The 25293-nt window shown below is 52.7% G+C and overlaps 1 long non-coding RNA gene across 1 annotated transcript; it reads left to right on the top strand.

The window, feature by feature from the left end:
- Positions 1-4190: 4190 nt before the first annotated feature.
- LOC118889539 lies at positions 4191-24967 on the top strand. Its single transcript, XR_005018561.1, has 3 exons — positions 4191-4343; positions 14434-14497; positions 21353-24967. It is a non-coding gene; the product is annotated as an uncharacterized LOC118889539 (long non-coding RNA).
- Positions 24968-25293: the final 326 nt, after the last annotated feature.

The following is a 25293-nucleotide window of genomic DNA, read 5'->3' as shown; positions in this document are numbered from 1 at the left end:
CTATGTGTTTGGACCAAATGATTGTGCATTCATATGTATAGTATACCCATTCTTATATATATGTGGTCTATATACCGAATCGTACACTTATGTGACGATCAGTTATGTTAAGGATGGTGGCAGGGTTAAGGAAGAGCTATAAAAAGATCACTCCCATTTAAAATGTTGCATTGATTGAGACCTGTTTTTCATGGTTCACTGTGTGTTGGAGGGAGCATTCTGAAGTAATCACCAGTGAAAGAAACCCCCTACCCTTCTTATTATCTTCCACATTTTGCACCATGTTTGCCCACTTGAGGCATATGATAAGTAGGAGAAAGGTACTTCGAAGAGATATAGAACTCTGTGTATCACATTTTCCATTTTTATTTCAATTTTTAATTGCCCAGGGCCTAATTTCTTTGGGACTCTGCTGATCTGCACATTTGAGATTCATGTGTAAATATGCATGTGGCATGGGTGCACGCCTGGGCTTCCTTATCACAGAGTGTGCTCTCTCGGTGTTTAAATACACACAATCCACACCACACACGATTATGGGCTTGCATATCTGCCTCTTCTCTAGAATCGGGTTAATTTTCCCTTCGTTAATCCTCAAACCCATTAAGTTCCCCCCCACCCCCCGCCCCCACAAAAAACTGCACACCCTACCACAGACCAGTGGTCTCGCCCCACTTCTCCAGCAGGCAGCTCTCCAGGCAGGGTGCTGGAGTGAAGGTTCCTATTAGGCAGACTTCATTAATGTTACCAAATATACCCCAGCACATTTACTCGTCTACTATGAAGTATTATCATAAATGATTAAAATTAAACTGCACTTGTCAAAATAAATGAACAAGGTACAGTTAGTGATGTCTTTGCCTTGATTTGCTTATTCACTAATTTGAAGAAAAGAAGGAAGAGAAAGGGAGAGAAGGGAGGAAAGAAAGGACAGACTGCCGTGGGAAGGGGAGAGGAGATGTTGAGAGAAAGCAGAGGGAGAGAAAGAGAGAGGAAACCCCCTCAGTCATCTGCCCTTGGGTTTCCAGTCATTAGGGCACTCTGGGAGGCTGGAATGCAGTCTCTAACATCAGCTCATAATGAATATTGAGGTGTGGATGTGGAAGGAGGGATTTCTTTGTTTACTGAGGAATGGCCATGGGAATGGGGGAGAGGATTGCCTTTGGGGATTAAGGAGTGGGCTTTGTTTTTATGAAGGGCCTTACTTCTTTTCTGAAGTTTTCTGCAGCTAATTGATTCAATTCAGACATTCCTCCTCCCTACCAGGCCAGGCAAGGCCGCGTGTCTGTGAGATGTGCCCAGCCCCATTTCCCCATCTGCTCTGGCCCCTTTCTCTACTGTGACCCTTGAAAAGGGTGTGAACCTTCACATCAAGGAGATCACAGGCTATGGAGAAATCAGTCAGCGGCTGAGACCTTTGCATGCATGTGTGTGATACACTGCCACATACTTATACACCTACATGTATGTTATTAGAAGTATAATTTACATATAGGAACAGATCATAGGTGTACAATGCATTTACATCCATGTAACCAACACTCAAGATAGCATTTCCCTCACTCCAGAAACTTCCCTCCTGCCTCTTCCCAGTCAATCCCTCCCCAACCCCCTTCAGATATCTCTTACCATGGATCTGTTTGACCTATCTAGAGTGTCAAATACATAGAATGTATGCCAGGACTTCTTAGGAGATTTCGTGTTTGTGGTCACATCGGACTCGCGTTAAATACTTTCTCCTCAGATGGGCCCAGAAGTCAGACCTGTAATTAGATTTTTTTGGTGGGGCAGCTGGTTTGAGGTGGTCTTCCTTCAGGACAGCCCTGGTCTCACCCGAGGTCTGTTAATGATCAGGGGACAGGTGAAGCTCACACATTGCAACTTGCCTCCCATCAGTGGCATCCAGCAGCTGATGGAGAGCTATTAATGGAAGGTGCCAGCTTTGTGCTAATTAGAACTTCCTTTCAGCTTCCATCTGCACAGGCACTGGAGCCCCTCACCGGTCAGCCTCACCTCCCCCCACATCAGCTTGCAACCTAGTTTTTGCTCCCCCCATGAATTAGGAGGTGCTATGAGTGGAGCTGTTCTCCTCTGTCTCTGGCCAAATCCAGGTCCTTTGTGTGTTGCGGGAATGTGCGGGGAGTGGCATTTCTTGAGCCTTCTCTGTCTTGTTAGGGTGGAGATGGACTGCAAATTGGAAAGGGGGTTGGGTACCACGGCCACTCCCCCAGGTTAGGCTGGTCTCACACTCTTCGACTTGGGTTTATTTTGAAAAGGACCTTTCTCCTCTGCCCTCTGGAGAGTGTGGCTTCAGATCCTTGTTCCCTCCATTACCCAAATTCCTGGTGTCTCTCAAGTCTGGTTGTACCCACCCCATCTCAACCTTCAGCTGCCATCATTGCTGTGTCAGGCAGCCTGGGGGTGGCGGCTGTCTCCCTGATCTTCTTTTTCTTCTGAAAAAGCCCAAACTTTTTTTTTTTCATTTTACTTTTTCTTTCTTTCACCTCCGGTCCAATGGACATAATTTTTTAAGTGGAGGTTGTTTTTTATAGAGATTCCGTTAAAAAAGAAAAGAAACATTAACGTCACATTAACGTCATTTAAAGAAAAAGCATCTCTCAGCTTGGACGTTGGGGGAGTTACAGCTTCCTGTGTGATTATCAATTGGGATAAAATCTCTTGCGGGAACCAGAGACAGGGGCATTTCCTAGTAATGCTCCTCTTTTTAGCTCCTGAATCCCCCCAGGTCTCCATTGGGGTTGTGCGTAAAAATATCATGCCCTTCCTGACCCTTCATCTCATTTTCTCCTGCCTGAATTATCTTGATCATAATACAGGTCACCCACTTCTTTGACTGTGTAGACTGGGATTTTAAAAATCAGGAGTGGATTATTAGCCAGCATGAGGCTTTACCAGGTTCCCTCAAGGTTCTGGACCCAGGCTAAAGAGGGTGGAAATGCCTCCGGGGTGCCCAGAGGGCTGCAGAAATTCCCCATCACAGGTCATGGGGAGAGCAGGAGGACGGGCTCTCCTCTGTGGCCTTTTCTGCCCCTAAGGGTGACAATCCTGAGTGGAGGCACTAGAATGGAGAACTCAGGACCATCCTGGACTGGGTTAATAATCCAGCAGTCCAAATTTCAGAAGGGCAGCAGCTGGGGGTGGGGTGGGGAAGGGATGCCCACACCTGTGAGGCAGGATTTAGGGGCATGCTTTCAACATTACAACTCAGTGTATCCTTCACAAATCATATCACCTCTCTGGGCTTCTGTTTCCCCATCTGTGAAATGGGAATAATAGTACCCACACCTCCAGGGGTCATGTGAGAATTAAGTAAAATATACAAATAAAGTCCTGGCATACAGTAGGTGCTGAGTAAATGACAGCTTTCTTCAGGGTCAGACAGGGGGTGCACATGAATGTCTGGATCTGAAATTCAAACCTCCACTTGCTGGAGACAGAATGAAAACACCAATGGATGTCCAAGAATCCCTTGGAAGAACTGACCAGTGCCTGCCATGCCCACTGGGCCCCTGAATTGAGAGGCAAAACAGAACTCCAAGGAGCACCCAGTTGTGGAAGGGGGGGCAGCGCTGGAATGGGTATAAAGGTCCAAGCTTGGCTGGCTGGGGAGAAGGACACACAAATGTCTATAGCCTTGAAGGGAACAGATTAGGAATTGACTTTCGAGGCCAAGAGGGCGTCACCAGCAGGTCCTTGTTAGTTCAGCGGTTGGGGATTTCTAACAGCTGGCGCCTGGGATCCCAGCTCCGGCAGGTTCTGGGTCTCAGGACTCATGAACATTGCTGTCGGGGCTCAGGGTGGGGGGGTAGTCAGGATCGTTCCGGGGCGCTGGCTGGCAGGCTTGCGCGGTGTGCTGGGCCCTAGGTGCACCCAGATGCCCCATCTCACGGTTCTCCATTTCTGGAGCTCCAGCTCCCAGCGAGCAGGGTTTCGCTCCGGAGGGCGGGCCTCCAGCGGCATACTTGCGGGTGGCTAAATGCCTGGCCCGCTGGCCGGTAAGGAGCGCCGGGCCAGAATCCCCCTTAGCCAGTACCCCACCGGGCTTCCCTCCTGCGTCCTAGGCGGGCGAGACTGAGGCGCAGAGAGCTGGGCTGTGGTCATGACGTGGAGGACGCATGTGTCCCCACCCCACCTTCGAGTGGACGCGGGCGCGCTTCTGGGCGGGCATGGGGGGTGCCTGATGTCTCCGCTCTGTTTTACAGCTACTCCCCTGCAAGCGCTTCCCTCTTCGACGCCGTTCCGCCTGCGCTCGGCGCCCTCTTCGCGAGCACGAACTACCTGCGGGCACCGGCTCTCTCGTAGGAGGGCGCACCGGAGGCAAGGTGAGTGGCCAGAGCCAGGGAATGGGAGGAGGAGCTGCCTGCCTGCACCCCAACTCTGCCCTGGGTGTCTCCAAGAGTGGGCTCGCCGACCTGCAGCCCGGAGGTTGGGCGATTCCAAGATCAGGACGGTGGAGCGGCTGTGTTTTAACCTGGGTCACCAGAAAGGCCCTAACCCTCCTCCCTAAGCCCAGATGCAATGTCAAACACACACGCGCAACGCCCCGTGAAATGGCATTAACAATACACTTAACTGGCTTGTGGTGCTTTGTGATACAATTCGGCAGAGCTGGCGCAGAGCGCGATGTATAGCACACAGTAGGCCCCAAGTAAATGGCGGCTGTGACGGTTCTGGCCTCCGACGCGGCTTCTTGGACACCCGGGCTCCCCCCGTCGGCTTTCCGCGGGAATCGGAGGCGCGCAGTAGCCAGCGCCTTGCCCCTCCGCCTGGGGATGCGCGGCCGGCCCCGGAAGGGCTGGGGCCTGTGCCCGCGCCCCCAGTCTCTGGGCTAAAGAAAAGGGAGTCACCGGCACAGACTCGAGTGCCGCAGTGGGGCACGAGCCCAAGCAAAGCAAGAATCCTTTTTAAGCATTCACACCTCGTGTACACCCAGGCACTGCCTGGGCCAACGCCCTTCGTAACCAGGAGCGCCCCCAGGCCCCGCGGCGAGGGGAGGGGGGAGAGGGCGCAAACAGGACGCCCGGGGCTGGCCGAGGTCGGCGTGAAAGACGGCAGGAGGCCCGCGGCCGTGACCCTTGGTCTGCGCTGAGACTCGAGTGGGGCGCGTTGCGGGACCGGGAGGCCATTTTGAGAGCTCGAGGAGCGGCGGCAAGATGGCTGCGTGGGCACGAGGTAGGTCGCGGCGCCGCGGCCCTGCCAACCCCCTCCTCGCGCTCGCCTTGCCGCGGGCCCACAGAAGCGGAACGCGCGTCGAGCGCGCCCGGCCCCGCAGTGTCTCGGCCGCCGTCCGCCCCGGGCAGGCCCTCCGGGTATTAATTACCCCCGGGGGGGGGGTGCCCTGCAAGAGAACGGCCGCCGTCTTCCTTCCCATCTCCCTACCGGACCCTCCGTCGCGGCTGCCCGCGCGCCCCCCAGGCCGCCAAGTGCGCTCCGGGCCGGAGACGAGGAGCCCCGCGGTGCGCGTCGCGGCGGCGGAAAAAGAGACTTCCGGCCCGAGCCCTCCTCACTTACCTGCTTCAGGCAGGGGCGGAGACGGCCTTCCTCTCGGCCCGAGCGGGTGCAGCCGGGCTTGAGCGGGCTGGGCTGGAAAATGTCGTTATTTTGGAGCCCGGAACCGCGGGCGCTTCGCACTCTTTCCTTATTTCCGGGGAATGTCAGGCGCATGGTTAATGCCCGCTTTTTCTTGAAACCGCGAGGCCCGAGTGGCGAGCAGACCGAAGCCACCCTTCCCGGGACTGTGTGTGCTCCGGAGCGCAGTGATAGCGGGGGCCGAGGAACAGAGAGCCCCGTCGATGGGGGCGGCGGTCTAGCGAGGGCCTCCGCGTCGCCGCTGTGGTTGGGGGCAGGCCTAGAGGCTCCGTTCGCATCCTCTGGGGCTGCTTCGGGTCCGTTGCTTCCTCCGCTGGCCCGGTGGAGCAACTTTGAGTTCGCCCCCTCCAGGCCTCCGCCCAAAGGTCAGAGCTGTGGCTCTTCTGTGCCCTCCGCCCCGCCCCGCCCCGCCCCCTCCACCAGGTTGAATAATTTAAGCCCAGTCGCTGTTGTTCTAACTGCCCCAGTTGACTCACCGCTACCCTAAAGCAGGTTCCACGCGTGTGCATTTGTACAGACCGACCAAGGAGCTCCAGTAACGTTAGTTGTGTTTGAGTCCTGCTTTGTGCCTGGCCCGCTGCTAAGCACTTCATGTGCATTAGGGCCTCAGCTTGATAAGTAGGGTGATGATTCCCTCTTTGTGATTTTGGCCGTAGCTAGGATGCGGCAGAGCCAGGGCCGGGATGTAGATTCAGGGCTGTCTGCCCCAAAGCCTGAGTTCTTACCCACAGGCTCAGCACTTGCATACATACAACAGACACGTGGACTCGTCTGTTGTGTCTCATCTCTCAAACAAGCACCAAGCCTGTCCTGAATCGAAGCCCCCATCCCCACATCACATATGAGGGCTCACATATGAGGACTCTCCTGTCACCTCATCCCCAACCTCCTGGCCTAAAGCTCTGGCCTGAAATAGATGTTCTGATTTAATACTGTGGTTGTTCTGAGCCTCCTGGCAGCCAAGACAAAGAAGAAAGTATGATGGTTTATAACCTTGTTCAAAAAAGGAAGCTCATCAGGATTTTTAGAGATATGAACATTTTTTTCCTCCATAAGATTTATAGAAAATTTAAAGCTTGGTGATTATGTAGGTCAACTGCTCATGTCACAGATGAGGAACCAGCCCAGAGAGATTAAGTAATTTTCCCCAAGGTCATGAAGTTAGCTGGCAGAGCAAGGAATGGGACCCAGGGCTCCTGATTCCCAGTCCAGTTTCCAACCTCTCAGGAGCGGGCTTTAGTGGGCTTCTCAACAATGGTTTAGTTGTTTTTAGTGACCCCTCAATTCTCCACTAGAAACTCCTCAGACCTGTGTGCTGTCTTCTTCCTTCCTTTGCCCCAGTTCCTCATGCTAGGCTGGGCTCACCATTGTGGGTGTCTGTAAATATCTGGTAAATGAGTGAGTGGATCTCTCTCTTAAAGACGAAAGCTCTGTGCTGCGGAGATAGGGGTGGTGGTGGAGAGATGTTCTGGTTTCAGTCCTCTGGAGGGACTTTGTTTTTTGAATGTTACATTCCTGAGCCCATGAATTCCCTAGACCTCTCTCTTCTGGCAAATGGTGTGAACTGGGTAGTGTATTTCCCCTTTTGGCAGTTGTCCGGCTCCTGACGGTCCTATCACATTGTTGGACCTAACGGGAAGAGGTTATTTTTCTCTTATTTTTATTTATTTGTTTTATTTTATTTTTTGTTTTGGCTGTGCTGCGCGGCATGGGGGATCTTAGTTCCCTGACCAGGGATCGAACCCATGCCCCCTGCAGTGGAAGCGTGGAGTCCTAACCACTGGACCACCAGGGAATTCCCTGGGTCATTTCTCTCTTGAAGGGACATGTTGTCAGTGAGACCTACAAGTCCCTTTATGTGAACTAAGGAGGGTTTCCCGATGGCCTCAGCACAGCTGCCATGAGGCCTGGTAGATCCATTCTTTTGTCCTCTTTGGGTAGAGAGCCCCCCTTTCTGTGCCTTCCCAGGTTTGGTTCCTGTGGCTTAAGTACAAGTCATAGAATGTGGCTCATCAGATCCCCAGAACTTATACAGATTAGCAGATTTTCATGCCTCCCAAAAGGTAACCTTTGAACCCCTGGCATGATAACTGTCAGTGCTGAATAAATTTGGTGAGCCTGCCATAGACCAGATTCTCTGGAAATTTGTACTGGAAACTTGTCACCCCTGGTGTGTGGGGAGGAGGTCTGCTTCTTGGTGAGCAGCCCCTATTGACAGAAATGCTCCAACAGATCCTAGCCAAATCCTGACCATCATCTTTGGGAAGGCTCTGCCCAGGCAAAACAGGGTGGAGAGCTGCGGCCAGTTTATAGCTAAAGCCCCAGCTCTGAAAGGAAAACAGGGTTCAGCTCCCCAGATTAGTTACTGTCTACAAGGATTAAAGGCCCCAAATAATGGCTGGCCTCTCCCCTCCTCCGTGCCAAGGGAAGACATGTAAATACAGCCGCACGCCAGCTTAGGCAGTAGATGTGTATAAATCGAATTTAGCAAATCAGATCATGGTTTAAATGCACTATTTAAAGCAGTCCTGCAGTGAAGCCTTTTACAAAGGGAATAATCATTTTGTGATGCTAATCATCAGCCTCCAATCTATCTCCTTTGTAAGTTCAGATGTTGGTGCACTGGGTGTTCTGAAATTGGGGCGCTCTTGTGTAGGGCCCGGGTGATGGCTGTCTGCCTTCTTTTTCTGACCTCTCATTTTAAATGGGTGCATGTCCTTGTTCTCACTGGGGGCCTCAGGATGCTTGTCACTTAGTCTGATAGTTCTCATCCATCCCACTCATCTTTTTATAATCGGATAGAGCCCACCATTCAGCTGCTCCTGGCTCCTTTTCTGAGATTTTCACCCTTCCTGGGGGGGAGATATAAGCCCTGCTGTTCTCAGGGTATTAGAACCAACTCCCTCTCTGAACTGAACCTTCTTTTGTTTCCCTGAGCTTCTGGTACCCCTGGTGCTGATCATAAAGAAGATCTTAGAGTTGACGGGACACACACCAGCCTCTGAATTTAGTAGGTGAATTAAATGCAGGCACCCACTTGCTGAATAGGCACTGTCCAAAATATTCTCCCCATTCACAGCGAAATAACTGAGGCCTAGATGTTAAAGTGACTTTTCCCACAAGTTAAAATCGGGACTCAAAGGAGAACCTGTCTCCTAATTGCTATAAAAGTGTTTTATACACTGAGCCATAGTGCCTTTCTTTGCAGAGAAAATATAATCAGAGACCATCTGGGTGGGAGAGGAAGAGAATGAAGGGAAAGAGATGGATCAGAGTGGAATAAAGGAAGTGGGCAGGAAGCTGGGGGCCGCAAGGAGCCTGACCTTGCTTAGCTCACAGGCCCTGATATAGTGTCTTTGTCAATGCTGCCACTATTGGCGCGTTCCTCGGTAATTATGACTGTGTGTTGGCATGGCGACTCGGAGTAAGAAGACTAGAAGCACTGGGTAAATGCACGACTTGTTCTTGCCTTCTAAAGCAGAGAGGAGCTTTTGTGGGTAGTTCCTCCAGGGAGACGTGGTAGAAAAATCACCAGACCCAGTGCTGGAGTGTGGGTATTTACAGCCTGCAGGAGCCAGGTGGCCCTGCTCAGGGGTGGCACACACAGAGGTCTTCATGGAGACTGGCCTCCCGTGCAGAGATCTCCCAGAACCTCCCTTCTGTTCCTTTCTGTTGGTCTTTGTTCCGGAGCTTGTGCTGTCAAGTATATCAGTTTCTACTCCTCTCCAGGTTGTCTATTTCAAGTAGGTTTAAGTTGCAGTCCCCCTGAATTTGATTTATCGTAAAATGATCTATTTCATAGGCCACGAGTATTTATCAGGAGGCTGAAAGGAAAGGCTGATGGGCCCAGCTGTAGGGATGGAGTTTGGGGCCTCCCTTTCTACACTGGAGCCCTCTCCTTAGATACTTGGGTCACATCCTCATCCAATAATGGGGGACGTTGCTGGAGTCAAGAGTTGCGCTGTCCAGTATGCTAACCACCGTTGGTCTCATGAGCTGTAGTCAGTGCAACATGCCGAAATGATAATACTGGGTTAAAATATATTATTAAAATTAGTTTTACCTCTTCTTACTTTTTGGTGTGGCTTCTAGAAAATTTTAAAGTGATACATGTCACTCATATTTTCATTGAGCTAGACTAGAGAATCGAGACCTCTTCCAGCCCCAATGTTTAGTAACTAATCCTGATCTACCCCTGGCAGGTCTCTGGCGACAGAGAGTTCTGTGCATGGAAAAGACAGGCCTCTGGCCAGGCCTCTGGTACAGCCTCTTAAATGGGGGTTAAGGACTGGGGGTTACCCCTCAGTCCTTTGAGGCAGAAGGCCTGAATCCACAGGCAACATCATGTTTTTCAGCTTTTAGGGTGGGAGGAAGAAAGCCAGTGGGTAACCCCCAGAAGAGTCTTTGCTTGGAGGTTTAGTAGTGCCCTGTGGAGTTTGTATGGGCACAGATGTAGATGACAGGAGGGTTGTCCCAGGGGTGGAACACGCCCCCCCCCAGTTCCTGACCTCGAAGTGATTTCATAGTCTCCCAGATGTGTGGAAACCACAGGGCATGAGAAGGCAGCCATGCATCCCAGGTTCGTGCCAAACCACTTAAAGCAGGTTTCCTTTGGCCCGAGGGCTCCTCATTGACCCTCTCCTGGCTGCCCCCCCTCCCCTGAGTCTCTGCTGCTCTCTGTGAGCTGCAGCTTCTGGGATGCGCCTTGGCTCAGAGCCAGCGTCTTCTTGGAGAAGCCTCCTGCCCTGGCTCCTTGCCAAGCCTCGGGTCTTCAGAGAGATTTTCTGGGGAGGCGCTGGGCTCATCCTGCTGTCAGAGGGCAGAGAGGCCTTCTCACCTCGGAGGACTCCTGGCTGTGGGTCCAGCCTTGCTCGCAATCACCTCCCCGTCTCAGAACTTCAGTTTCCTACCCTAGACTGGGTTAAGGGCCTCTGAGCTCCAGTAACCCTTGAGGTTATGAAAAGAAGGCTCCTCACATGAGCCGGGGAGGTGAGGAATAGGCAGCCAGGAAATCATAATGAGTCATGATAATGGTGACAGGAACCATTTATTGAGCACTTATGTGTGCCAAGTTCTGCGATAACGCTTTGCATACTTTACCTCCTTTAAGGCCTGTCTCTTGGGGAGCAGAGACAGTAATAAAAGTAATCTAGGGTCTGCCCTTCTTTTCTAAGCCAGATGCCATTGGGGTGATTGCATGGCGTATGTTTCAGAAGCTACAGCCCTTGGGTAGGTAGCGTCTGAGTTCTCTGTGAGTCCTCATCTCCTAAGGAGTCAGCCTGGGCTTTGGGAAGCAGCAGGAGCTCATTTGGGTTGCTAGAGGATGGCTCTCTAGTGTCTCCTGCTTCGGACTGGCAATATACTTGGATGATCCAGGTAGGAAGGCTGAATGCTAGGCCCCTGGGAGCCTCGGTGAGATGCTCAGAGGCGTGAGAAGCATCCCACCCACTCCTGGCTTTCTCCTAATTGTCAGCGTGGTCCATAGCCTGGCTGTGCTTCAGTCTGTAAAGTCAGGGCTTGACTCAAGCCCACCAGTCTGCCCATGGTGCCAAGGGATTGCACCTGCCTGGGACGAGGTTGAACCTCTGCCTTCTGCAATGTTACATCCCCTGAGGTAGCATTCTGTCTTCCGGAGAAGGCAAAGGTTTCCACGTCCTCTGTCTAATCTCATCTGGTCCTTAAACAGAGAACGTTAGACCTTCTTCCTGATTCGCCCAGTTTGGTGGCACAGGACAGGAGAGGTGGTGCATGCCTCTGAGGGCGTGTCATTTCCTTGGGGGGCGCTGGGAGGCTGGGAGTAGAAAGAGGGAGGCCTCCAGTTTACAGCCACCCCTCCCTTTGAGCCTGCAGCTTCCTTTAAGCCATGTTTAGTTGTTTCTAGTCCTCTCTTCTCTCTTCTGCTGTCGGATCTTAGGCTTCAAGATCATGGTGGAAATCAACTATACTTCAGGTAAAAAAAGAAAAGATCATGGCGGTGTGAGGAAGTGCGTGTGGCTCAGTGAGTGTCAGGGTCTGTGTGACCTAGTTCAGACCCCTGGGGCACACTATCTCACCTCTCTCTCTGAGCCCGTTTTCTCATCTGCAGACATGGGGATAGTAATACTTACCTTGTGGCACTCAAGAAGTGTCAGTTTGCATCCCCCACCTGCCGCCTTGGAGTGGGTATGTGTGTGTTGGGGGGAGGCGGGGGCTGAGCACGAGTGAGCCAGCACGGCTCTGCCGCGGGGGACCATCTCACTGGTGGGCCACACGTCTGTAAAGAGTGAAGACGCAGGGGAGGCGGCGATCGGGCTCAGCTCTCTATCAGTCACTCTGCAATAAGTCATGGCGTTTACTGACTGCATCGGCTCCCAGCTCCGAGGTCCAGAGAGAGCCCCAGAAGAAGCCCTGACCTGTTCCCTGACCCCTTGGAGCAGAAACCAGCCTAAGAAGGCACACATTTGAGGTGCACAAAGCTTGACTCAGGCCATGGGAGTTAAGAGAGCAGGCATTCGTGTGGGGTGGAGTCGTCAGAGCAGCCTCATTGTACCCCCAAAGGTCTAGGCTGAGGAGGGGGGAGGACTCCCTGAACAGAGGTTCAAAGGTGGGCATGAGTCCTACAGGACTGAGTTAGAGATTTGGGTATGAAGAGCAGGTCAGATGGTGGCGGCCAAGAACAGTGACGACGGAGGGCAGGCTAGGGGAACTGGTCTCGTTACCATGTGCAAGGTGGGTGCGGGTTGCTGCCAGGCCAGCCTGAGTCGAGTAGACACATCACATCCACCGTGGGCCTCTCACCGCTGTTGGCTCTTGGCCTGGATGTCAGTACCTCCAGGGCTGTGCCGTGGAACCATCCCAGTTTGTAAGGGAACCGTGGAGCTCAGAAATTGGAAGTCTTCCCATACCAGGTTGTAGTTTTTCTACTGCATTCATTTATTCATTCAGCTTTCATTGAGCACTATGTGTCAGGCTCTGGGCAATGCCTTGGGGATACAGAGAAGAAAACCACCGTCCCTTGCCCAGCACTTTAAAGCTTGTATAATACAGAATTTCATCTATCTCTTTAGAACAGGAAAGCTAGGCCCTGGGCGGGGGGTGTTGGATTAGCAGACACTGTGGGTATGACATTTCTCACCCATTTGCGGCTTCCTGGCTTTCCTGCCTGTCACCATACCCCAAGAGCCTGGTAGAGCTGGGTCAGAGGCCATTTCATGCTTTGCCCTTGGTGACCTTAAGCTGCCATTTAGCCCGGACTAGAACTTTTTTTTTTAATTTTAATTATTTATTTATTTATTTTTGGCTGCATTGGGGCTTCCTTGCTGCCCGCGGGCTTTCTCTAGTTGCAGCGAGCGGGGGCTACTCTTCATTGCGGTGTGCGGGCTTCTCATTGCGGTGGCTTCTCATTGCGGAGCACAGGCTCTAGGTGCACAGGCTTCAGTAGTTGTGGCTCGCGACTCTAGAGCGCAGGCTTAGTAGTTGTGGCACCCGGACTTAGTTGCTCCGCGGCATGTGGGATCTTCCCCGACCAGGGCTCGAACCCGTGTCCCCTGCATTGGCAGGTGGATTCTTAACCACTGCGCCACCAGGGAAGCCTGGGCTAGAACTTTAGTTTTCCAGATTCCATTGGTTCTTCATAGAACTGTGACCTCTCAATTGCCTTTTCTTCATTTAAGAAACAACTTTGGTCCTAGGAATCAGCATAGCAGTAATCTATTAAGATTTGCATTTGAGTGGTAAGGAATGTCTTAAATGCAATCAAATGATAAATTACCTCTGGATGAATTCATATACAGAAGGTTTCTCCTCAGAAGAAATCCAACACTGTTTGGGGCCTCAAGGCCAGAATTCTCTCCTGGTTCTGCTCAGACTGGTTGGGAGGTGAGGCTGCATGTAAGTTAGCAACGGTGGGCGCTCAGATGCCTTCTCTCAACACATCTGGCGTTTGAAAGAGTCATGCATTTAGCCACTAGGTTGGAGCCCACCCTGTAAATGCATCCGCCAGCTCTAAAGCCCAGACTACAGGATCTCATTCTCTCACTTGCCTCCCAGCAGGGGAAAGGCCAAACAGGTTTCATCTTATTGTTGTTATTACTGTTTTGGTGATTTTCTTGTTGAGGTCAATGCGTGTATGTGTTTAGAAAGATAAAACGCTAGGAGTTACATGGCATTTGTGGTCAAAGTACTTGTCAGAGATGTAGGAGGGACCATGCCACTTCCCGCTGCATGGAAGGTGGTTCCAGATCTTTGAATGGAGTCCCAGGTCAGTTGGAGACTCTAGGGGAAGTATCCTCCCCTCATCTTCTGTATGGACAGGCCAAATGTTGCTGGTGGGCAAGATGAGCATATGTGAGACAGGCTTTCCTCTGTGGACAGGTAAGAGGCAGGTAGTGGGATGTGGAGCAGTGCTGGACTCTGCTTCTGAAACCTTCCATCTTTCCTTTCCTGAGAAACTCCAGAGAGGTTGGTGAGAGTGATTTCTCGGGAAGATGCAGTATGTTCTGCCTTCTGTGAGGGACGGGACAGTGGATGTCCAGCTGCTGACAAGGAGTGGGCCTTCCCCACACTGGGTGGCCTCTCGCCCTTCTAGCTTCCTGTGCATGGCTCTCTTAGAGGCAGTTTGAATGAGTCTCATATGCACAGAGACTGGCCTTGGGTTTAAATTTGGTAGCCAGTTGACAGCACACGCTTTAGTCTCAAAGCCACATGGTTGATGTTTCCTCCAGGACAAAGTACACGCAAAGACCCCCGTGCTAGCCCCTGACGCCTCTCCAGAGAAGAAGCCAGGAGCACAGCTGTCCCATTTCCCGTTCTGTTCTAGTCTCACGTTCCTTCTGTCCTCTCCAGGACGTGCTCCAAAGTCAGAAGACAGGGAAAGGAGAAGCAGGAGCCCTGGTGGAAGAGTCTGAAGGTGGGTCCTGGCCAGATACAAGCCACAGGCTGTGTGTGTGTGTGTGTGTGTGTGTGTGTTCACAGGTCATTCCAGCGGCTACTTTGACCTGTCTACACAATGAGCTCTCCAGTTTGGAGAGGAAATTTAAAAAGGGAAAGTACACCTGATAGTTCTTGGAGCCGGTTGCCTATTAGGTTGGCTCATATGAAATTTCTTTTTTATAGATCAAAAACAGTCAAATATTGGTGATTTTGTATGGTTCAACCTAATACATTTCCACTGCTCTGGGCCAGTGGAGAGGGAGCCATTCATTCTCCTTTAGTCTCAGAAGCACATTTTAAAGAGTCTCTGAGATTTTTACCATTTGTATTCCTCTTCATCCTGCATGCCCTTCTCAAAATTATTTTAACTGCAGGAAGAAATCACCCCAACCTGTGGATTCTACTGTAAGAGAAAACTACCCCAGCAACGTTCCACTTTGCCCCAGCTTCAAGACATGTCTCAAAATGCAGGACAATCGAGATGACTTTCAAACACCTTTTCTTTCTGTATTAAAAAAATCCTTCAGAGCAGCTCAGATAACCCTGACTAAGGGCTAAGACCAGTTCCAAACCTTTCTGTCTCAGGAGGCATTTGCTTCCATCTGGATGCCTGGAATGGTGTTGTACTTCACCTCCCGCATAGCTGATAGCTGTCCTGGGAGAGAGCGGGGGAGGAGGTTGTTGGGGAGCTGGCTTGCAGCCTCTCCATAACCTTTCAGCCACCCTGGTGCTGGGCGACCAGCGGTGTGGGCTTTTGACTGAATGCACTCGCAGTCCTGCATTCATTATGCCATTGTCAGCGTGTGTGTCTGGGGCTGCCTCTGGGTGTGTGTGTTTCTTTTTGTGTCTGCGTGTCAGTGTCAGGCTGTGCGTGTCTGTTTACGTCGGCCTGTCTAGGCGGGCTCAGTGCGACAAGGAGCTGGGGGCTGTTGGTAGGAGGGAGGGCATTTCAAAGCCCCAGATCTCCCCCTCAGGAATCTCAGGGGATTTATATACTGTATATATATTTACATGTGTGTTATAGATAGATAGATAGATAGATAGATAGATAGATAGATAGATAGATAGATAGATAGATATAGATGTCTATCTATCTATCTATATAGGGTTTTTGTGTGTGTGCTGCTCATTGTGTAGGGCTACACGCGAGTGTCTGACCAGGTGTGGTGTAAGCAGCCAAGGGCCGGGTGAGCCCCATCTGCCAAGAGCTTACAGACTTGCCTTCCCACCTGCCCACCCGCTGTCCGTGGGGAGCCTGTCCCTTCGAAGCTCACGGTCTCCTCTCTAATTTATTAGCTGGGAAGGAGGAGAAAATGAAACGTTGCCTGAAGACAATGGCCGAGACAGCAGGTCCCACCCTGCACAGCCGCCAGCACCTCTCCCCTCAGCCCTGTCTCCTCCTCTGCAGTCAGGATCTGTACATTACATTGCTCAGTCAGCAGTAAGAGGAGAAAGAACCCCCAAACCAAGCTATAAAAAACACATTGGCCGTGGACATGCAGGGGTAGCTATAGGCTGTTGAAGGTGGGAGAGGGCAATAAGGCGAAGATTTGAGCCAGACTTTGTATCTGCTGGCCCAGTGGATACAAGGCCCCTCATCCACTCTGGGGTCCCCCACCTCTGAGTCCCGGGACTTCTCCCCGCTGCCAGACAGTCAGGGGAGGGGAGAGGGGCCCAAGGCAGCTGCAGGGGCTGTGTTAGTAAACACTTTCCTGGGTTCCCATTTTCTTCATCACCCCACCCTTCTCCACTCCTGATGCCCCATTACACACACTCCCCCCGCCCCCCAGCATCCCTTTTTCTGTGGCCTGCACAATGAGCTCATTGTCCTGGGTGTGATTTGAATAAGGGATCGGCAGGCCTGTTCCCAGCATTGTCCGAGGGGCTGGGAAAAACCCCAGCGCAGGCAGGAGGACCAGACCAGACAGAGACAGATGCCTAAATTAGCAACAAAGCTTTGTGCACGTCCCCCGGACAAGGGCTCGCCTTGTTTGCGTGGACTCGAGGGTGTGGAGCTGGCCGGCTGCTCGCATGTCTCCCCATGTTAATTAGTTTTGCATGCATGTCTGAGAAGGTGCCAGGGGAGAGTGTTTGCCTTTCCCCGGGAGGGGGACCTGTTTGTGGCTGTGGAGCTGAGCTGGGCTGGGCCTACCTGGGGAGCCAGGCTCTGAGCCTGGGTGGGAATCTTGGCTCCCCCATCCTGCTCTTCTGTCTCTCTGTCTTTTTAGGGGGACTTGGCTTTGCTCCCCATGCCTTCTCTACTGCTACCCCACCACGTCTGAAAGTTGGTTAGCTCTGACTACAGGGAACTCACTGGCTTCCACCCAGACCCGGGCCAGTGCCTGTCCATCTGGCAGTCTGTCTCCCACGACACAGGGCCCTCCGGGACCAGGCAGCAGAAGCGGCCAGTCTGGGCTCTCCTCCGTCCCCAAGCCAGATGGCCAGTCTGCTTATCGAATTACGGCCTCCCCTGGCCCCAGACCCCCGCCGCCCACAGTTGGGCCAGGATCTTGTTTGGGATATGACAGAGAAGCCCTCTTTTAGGCCCTCCAAGGGGCCTGGCCCTGAGCAGGAAAGGGGTCTGGTAGACAGGGCATGAGCATGTCCTTGTCTCTGGCTTGCTGTCTGACCTCAGGGAGACCAGTTCATCGAACACCTGAGTCTCAGTGTTCTCACTGGCAAAACAATCGAGTGGCACTTCAGGAATCTCCTGGTTCCTTCCAACTCAGAAAGTCTGTGATGGTTGTGGTCATTTTAAACCTGTGTTGGTTTAGCACTCACTGATTGAGCATAATGACGGGAATGGGACCAGTGAATTCTGGCCAGGGGTGGAGCAGGGGTTAGAGGAAGGATTTTATCGCTGTTGGCACTGGAGTGTGGGCTTCTGTTTTCGGAGCTGGTAGAGGATTAGGAGCTGGCAGAGCCCCTCTTCCCAGGTCCTCACAGAACCCAGCCCCAGCGGCCCAAGCCCTCCTCCTCCTGCCCCTACCCTGCAGTGGTGGGAGGCAGGCCCTGGCTCGGCAGAAGGGAGCTTGGCAGTGGCGGCAAATGGGAAGCTGGAGTGAGGGCGGCTGTTGGCCAAGGCCCTGGGTGTGTCCCGGTCGCCCCCTGCAGGCCCTGGCATGGGGGACAGGGCTGGGAAGGGGCTGGATGCCTGCCGAACTGGGCCCCCGGATAGCTTGCTGGTTCATGCCTTCAGAGTTTCCAGCTCTGTACAGCCCCTCACAGTAATGCGGGAAGGTCAGGGAGCAGGGGTGTGGAGCACGGCCCCTCCTGTTCAGGTACAGGAGTCTTAGGATCCAGCGACCAGGGGGTCTGGCTTCATGGCCCTTCCCTAGCCTTTCCCCAACTCTGCCCCACTGGCCCTGCCCTCTCATCACAGCTTCTTAGTAATTGAAAGTCTAAGCCTGGGACACTCACAGTCCAAAAAGCCCTGTGCCAAAACCTCCAGTTCCTTCCCGTTGGGTCTTTATGGACCTATTCATCTCATTTCTTACAGACCTGGTGAGTCTATGCAGACAGAAGGGAACTTCTCTTCCTGTGTTTGTGTTTTACATATTTGGGATGGCTTTGGTTCAGGAAGTGCTGGGGTTTTAGGGAAGAGCTTTGAACGCCCAAATTCCTTCTCTTGTCCCTTCTTTGCCAGCCTCCCCCATCCCTGGTGCTCCCTCCTGCTCTCTCTTATGTTGTGTGTGATGCGTCTTGCTCTGGAGTCCGGCAGCTGATTAGAGGGCCCCACAGAGAGCCTCTGGGATTACCCTCAGCAGGCGCTCAGTCCTGGCGGGGGAGGCCCTGGGCTCCAGCCAGTCCCCACCCCCAGTGCACTCACTCACTTCCTACCCCTCTCCCTGTCTCCTAGGCTGCTCCATCTGGGGATCTGGAGGGGAAGTCAGAAGCTAAATGAGGAAGAGTATAGAGGTTAGAACTCATGGTGGGAACAGAGAGTAGGGTCCACGGTAGGGGTGGGGGAGAGAAGCAAGGCAGGCGGGGCCTTGGGAGAGCTGCCCACTGCCCTCTCTGCCCCTCCCCACTCCTCCCTCCTGGATTTTAGCTGCCTCAGCTGTAGCCCTGAGCTCCTTAATCTGGTGATCAGTGTGGTGCTCCGGGGAGGGCTGGCAGAGGCTTTAGGAGGTGACAGGGGATCTTGGGAGTCGCACTCTGCTAACCAAGCATCACACAAAGCCAGGGAATCACATTCCAAGCATGGCTCTCCATTCCAAGGCTGGACCAGCATGGGTGGTACCCAGTGGAGGGCTGGGGCACGGGCCCTGCGTGCAGCTGGAGTGACCTTGTTCTTTGTTCCTCAGGAGGAAAGCTCCCAAGATTTAGGCTCTCTAGCCCTATCTGCATGATGAAGGTTTTATTGTTTGGTAGCTGTCCCCATCCTTACCCCAGCCCTCAAATCCTCTGGCTTCCTATCCCAGTTAGGAGAAGCCATGTATACATTGCAGGTATTCCTTCCCCTGGTTAGCCAGGAAAATGCTGTCAGGGCTGGTCAGGGGGTAGGGAATTTGTTCTAGAACTAATCAAATGTGCTGGGCAGTATGCCTCCCCTGCTTACACTGAGCCCTGAGAGAACCCTGGGGAGGTAAGAAAATGAGGTGGGGATGCTAGGCACAAGCCCAGGTGCTTCAGAGCCTTCCAGCCCACCGGGATGGGGATGTCCCAGACCTGGGACCTTGGCTGGAGAGGAGGGACAAGGCAGAGGCCCAGATCGGAGTTCTGCTTCTGACATCACCATACAACAGACCTCTGAATATCTCTGAGAGCCTTTTAACCCTCATCTGTAAAATGGGAACAATAATCCCTACCTCCCTATGGAGTTGCTAAACACTAAATAGGGTTCATTTTCCTTCTCCTTTTCCCTTAGGTATGGGGCAGGTATGAAGGAGTTGAGCTTCTCGAGGTTGGTTGATACAGCTGTGATTTGGAGGATGAGGACAGCAGTGACATGCAGAATATTTAACCATGGGCACCGGCCAGTCAAATGGCAGCTGGCCCAAATCAGCAGCCCAGGGAGGAGGGTACAGCTGGGCTGAAAGGAGTTCATTTGTCTTTGTGTCTTTCTGTTCCATCACGTGTCTGTTCATCAGCGAGCGCACAGACTTCCCTCGAGGGCAGTTCCTGACGAGGTTGCAGGATGCAGGATCCCTGATCTCCTTTGCATTTTGAGCAGGTCAGGTCTGCCTGGCATGGGGCACCCTGCTCCACCTGGCAGAGGACCCAGCAACAAAGGGCAGTGAGCCGAAGTCCTTCCTAGCTCCAGGCCCTGCCCTGGCTACAGCTCTGCCATCAGGCTCTGTGGGGACAAGCTTCGCCTGGAGGCTTTCACCCTCCTTACACCCACACAGGCTGCTCCTCCTCCCTGGCCCTTCTTCTCAAAAGCACTGGGGGTGAGGATTAGGGACCTGTCCATGTTCTGATCCATCTCCTCATGCCTCTGTTTCCTCATCAGCCAGGGGAGGTTCGTGGTCCCTACCGTCTGGCTGTGGAGGATTGGGAGTGTGGTGGTGGCGTTGGTGTGGAGCCCCATTCTGTCATCAAGGAAGGCTTCTGGTCCCATGGCAGCGCCTGCCCCAGCCCCAGGCTTCCCGAAGCCACCGCTTGACACATGGTGTGCTCTGCCAACAGTAGCTTCTTTTACCTGGTCCTTCTGTGTGCCTCGCTGGGTGAAATCCCTGCCTTTGAGGGCTCAGAATAGCCCAGTAGAGTGACAAATTGCATAGGAAGATACAGCCCTACCTAGCTGGAAGTCAGAGACTTGGACTTCCTTCTGGTCTTGAGTGAACCCCCTCCCTTTCTGGACCTGGAAAAGGAGCATTGGCTAGGATGGCATCTAAGGTCCCTTTTAGCTGTGACATTTCGTAATCTGGAAGTTTTTCCTGCTTTTTCTCTTCTGCTACCTACCAGTAACCCTCACCCCCAGCCCTCTGGCTCACAGGAAACCCAACCAGCATGGTCTCCTTCAAGTTGCCCTGGGATGCAGGGAGGCATTTCTGCACCCAGAGGCTACAGAAATGAAAACCCAGCTCACTGCTGGCAAGTGACGTGAGGCTGGGACGTGACCTGTCCTGGGGCGAGACTTTGGCCAGAGAGCACAAGTCTTAGCTGAGTTTGTTCCCGGCTTCTGATCTGGAGCCTCCTCTTCTGTTTCCATGTGCTCTGGCTAGTCTTTGTCCTGTGGCTCGGTTTGCCACCAGGTGACCCTCATGATGGGTTTGCATTGTTCGCCTTGGGACTTGCCCTCTCCTACTTCCCTTGGCCAGGCTCTTCGGACTCAGAAGATCCAGGCCCCGAGAAGCAATCCGTAGGGGAAATGCTACTTCTCAGTGCCTAGCCCCTCTCCCCAGGACCCCCAGCCAGGTGGCTCTGCCACCAGTACAGCTGACACAAGTGCAGGCCACAGAATCAGGTGGACATGGGCTCAGGTCCTTGTTTAACCAGAGCTAGCCCTTAACCTCTCCGAGCCTCTGTTTTCCCATTTCTAAAATGAGGATCACCACACCTTTCTCATGAAGTTGCAGCGAGGCCTAGCAATGATATAGGTAAAGTTCCTTGAAAATGTAAGGTCGGTCTATCTTACCTTCTCATCCAAGCTGAGCCTTCAAAGGCCACAGACGTAAACCATTGTCTTTCCTGACCTCTCGCCTTTGAGTTTCAGCCTGCTCTGCTGAGGAGGTTTGGAGACAACCTCAAGCAAGCTCCTCCCCCCTAGCCCCAGGGAGCAGAAATACCTACTTTCAGCCCTAATAATACCTGAATGAGATTTATAGGACATCTTCCTCCCCAGAGTGCAAAACTCCCTTTCACATATTATTTCTCTTATCTTTAGATTGTCCTGTGAAGTGTGATGGGACAGCCTCTTTTCGCCTTCTCTGAAAATGGAGACAGGAGGAACTGTGGGTCTTGCCAAGGTCACAGGATTGGAATACAGAGCCATGCCGCTCCAGGACACTCAAGGTCATCAGAAGGGGAAGAGCCAAGCAGAAAGGGAAGACGCAGTAGACACTGACCTGAGGCTGCAGCAGTCAGGGGCCAGGATGGAGGAGGAGGACTGGGGCAGAGGGCATGGTGCAGGCTCCGCTCCCATTCCTGCTCCTGTGGGACTTGGCAGGGGACCTGGGGAAACATGCCCCAACCCATCCTGTGGAGGTCTTTGCCTTTGACCTGTTGGCCGCCATTTTGGGCCTTGTCACATCGTGTGCCTGTTCCGTCCAAGCTGCTCTAACCTGGCCTCCAGCAAACAGAAGCTCTTCGCCATCCACATTTCCACCCCGGAGGACCGAGGGCTGCTCGCTGGGAGGTTGCCAAAGCAAGGGGCTCCAGCCTTCTAGGAGTTAACGACTCCCTCTCCCCAGCTGTCCTCCCCTTGGTGCTCCTCTTTCTACCTCCTCCTACTCGCAGCAGGCAGGGCCTGGACCTGGGAGCCATGCCGCTGTGCTGTTGCCAGGGGAGCCGGGAGCCAGATCTGAGCTATGCAGGGAAAAGGCCTGGCCTGTCAAACTGTCTGAGATGAACCGCCGCCGTCCCCATGCAGCTGGGCTCAGACGTGTCTCAGCTCTTGTTCTGTGCCTGAGAATGGCGAAGCCCAGTGAGGTTCAAGGGCAAACTCACTATTCATTAGTCAGGGGTTCTTGACGTCCGTCTCTCCCAGGGATGGGTCCCCCGCTCCGCCTCCCTTTTTCTCTCCCTCCTGTAATACATTCCTGGGTGCCTTTGGTGAGGACTGCACACCCTCCTCCTCCTCCTCCTGCCCAACTCTTCTCCAAAAGCCCCTGAATAAACTCCCCCCAAGGAGACCAGGCAGGGCAGAGACAATGGCCGCAGGAAACCATTCAGGCGGGACTCCAGCCATGCTGGCCCGCCCTCCACTCCCAGTGCCCCTGTGGGCCCCACTCCCCTCTGACTCAGGGCACCCCTGGACTACTAGCCCACATAGGTCTGGATAGGGCAGAGCCACTGGGCACTGCCCTCAGGACAACAGGTCAGTCCAGTGCTACTCAGTGGGCTCCTTGGATGCCTCCATGGCCTGTATCTCACATAGCTGGCTATCTTGGTGCCTTTCTCTACCATCATGTGTCTATTCTAAGACACTCTCAAACACTGTTGGTTGGAAAGTGTGAAGTGTAAAGGACACATATACTTGGTTATAAACAAATTGCACTGCTAGAAATTTACTATATGGTTAACATGCAAAAGTTCCCAAAGAAGAATGTACAAGAATGTTCATCAGAGCATTTCTTTTTTAAGAATGTAAAGAAATTGAAATGAACCTATGGTCCATTCATACTGTGAAATACCATGCAGCTACAAAGATTAATGTGGTAGGTCTCTATATATTAGCTGATATGGAAGGCTGGCCAGTGTATATTGTTGGGTGAATAGAATAAATCGCAGAACAGGCAATAGAATATGATCTTATTTGTGTGTATTTAAAAGTCGTAAGTATGCTTATATATGAAGAGATTCTGGAAGTATGTATTAAAAGTCTACCTCTGGGGAGTGGGAAGGGATGAATGCACTCTTCCATTTTCTTTCCACTTTTATTGAGAAATGTAAAGAGGCTATTTAATATAGTAGGCTTAACTTCTATTAACCAACTTGGAGTAGGAGCTCCAAGAGAATGGTGGTGAGGTTGTAAGAAAAAACATCCCAGAAACTATGCCATTGGCCATTTTCAGGCCAAACAATCACATGTCATCGTCATGGCTGTTATTGTTGTTAATTAAAAGCCTACCAAGTGCCAGGCTTAGTACTTTGGGGTCTGGCTTAGGTGGGTATCATTATTCCAGTTTCCCCATGCTGAAGAGTAGTTGACTGGCTTGTCCAAGTTCCTCAGCAGGGATTGGGTTGTTAGGGGGGATCCCAGTTCCACTGAGAGTAGACACGTTGCCCCTTCGCCTTCAGGAGCTGCCTGTTTTGGGGGGTGCCTTGGAAGCCCCAGTCATGTGGCCCCCCGACACCCACCTGGTCATGCGGTGGAGGGGGGGCATTGCCCCCTTCTGCCACTGCCCAATAGAGGTCTCATTGTGTTGGGGGCCATTGGGCTTGGGCCAGCAGGAGGAGTGGGCAGGGCTGTCAAAGGCCTTATTTGCATAAGCAGCATGTGTCCTGAGAGAGATATCACCACACGGAATGTAGAGCGCTTTGCCATCCCTGTTTACTTCACCCCAGAAAAAGTAAATGGCCCAGCAAGTGTCTCTGAGGAACAATACGAGGCTCTAGGAGTGGGAGGCATGGGTCTGGCTACACAGGAGGCAGGCCAGGACCTTGCCACTGCCACCGGTGGAGCTCTCCATTGGGCCCCTGATGGGCCTGGGTGGAGTGGGGGGGAAAGATGCCATGGATCTGGATCAAGCAGCCACCCAGAGGGCCCTGGGAAATCCATGGGGTAGCAGGGTGGTCCCTGGGGCCTGAGCGGCACCTACAGTTAACCCAAATCAGCTGTGGAGCCTGCAGAGAGAGCAGGAAAGAAGAATTTAAAATGGACCACATGCAGAGGGGTGCAGTGACTCCTCATAACTTTATAGGCTGTCGATATTATTGTTACACCCATTTTACAGATGAGGACACTGAGGCCCAGAAAAGTTAAGTTATAGGTCCCAAGTCACACAGCCAGTCAGTGCCAGGACTGAGATTCAAAACCACGTCTCTTGGACCTCAAGTCTGTTACTCCAAACCCCAAAGAGATCCTGTTTGGCTTGGCCACTTAGAGGAGGTCCCCAAAGCTGCAACCCCTCCTTGCCTACCCCCATACATAGAGATATTAACCCCTCCTCTGCAAGGTCACCTCCTCAAATGGCTCCTTGCCTGGGGTCCTCCCCCAATTTTACCTAATGCCATCTATCTCCTGCAGTATGCCTGGCCCTGGCCTGGGCAGTGGAGTGGTGGGGAGGAAGATTGTAAGACTTTGGTTAGTATAGCCTCTCCTCGGAGTTGTCCAGGGTCAGTAGGGTGGTCCAGATGGACTTCCTGGGGGTGGTGGCCTGGAGGCAAAGATATAGCCCAGCTGGTCAAAACAAGCGTGAGTGAGCATTGGAGAGTGGGGGCTGGGGACTGGGGAAGGCCCAGGGCTTCCACCTGGTGGGAAGTGGGAAGTGGGAGTGGGTGGGGTCAGAAGGTCTAAATGCTGCAGCTTCCCAGTCCCCTGGCTGCAGGTCACCTACAGTTCTGCAGATTCTGCTTCTCCCCTGACCTAAAGGGGCCTTACAGGAAGATGAGGGCACTCCTGGGCTTGCCCCAGTGCTTCCCAGAGGCTGGCCTGATGAGGACCTCAGGGAAAGCCGAAGCTGCAGAAGCAGAAGTGGGAGAGCAGAGATCTCACTCAGGCAGCTGGAATCATTGGGACTTTTCCAAGGCCAGTGGGTCCCCCTGGATGGTCCTGCGGGAGGACTAGGGCAGGTTCTGAGAGAGAGGCCTCTTCCCATCCTGTAAACCTCACCTCCCTGTTCCCAGCCCACAACAAATAAAGTTTCTTTGTAAAGCCTTCCATGTCTCTGGTCAGTTTTCTGGGGGGAGGACATGGGTGAGGAAAGTAAGATTTATCCACTAGCAAAGACAATTCATGGTGTGTCAGGTGCGGTGGATCCCTGGTATGGATGGGAAGAGTGGAACAAGAAGCCTCCTAAGGCCTTGGAAATTCTGTCTCTCTGACCTGGGCTAGGGTCCTTTGGGATGAAGGCCATTGGCTGGTCCAAGGCCTACCTCTAGCCTTGAGGATGGCAATCTTAGGTGTACTGCCCTCAGAAGAGGGGCTCTGTAGGTTCTGGATTT

This window comes from Balaenoptera musculus, chromosome 2 (genome assembly GCF_009873245.2).
Source record: "Balaenoptera musculus isolate JJ_BM4_2016_0621 chromosome 2, mBalMus1.pri.v3, whole genome shotgun sequence".
NCBI lineage: Eukaryota > Metazoa > Chordata > Mammalia > Artiodactyla > Balaenopteridae > Balaenoptera > Balaenoptera musculus.
This window is presented reverse-complemented; position numbering and strand designations above follow the sequence as displayed.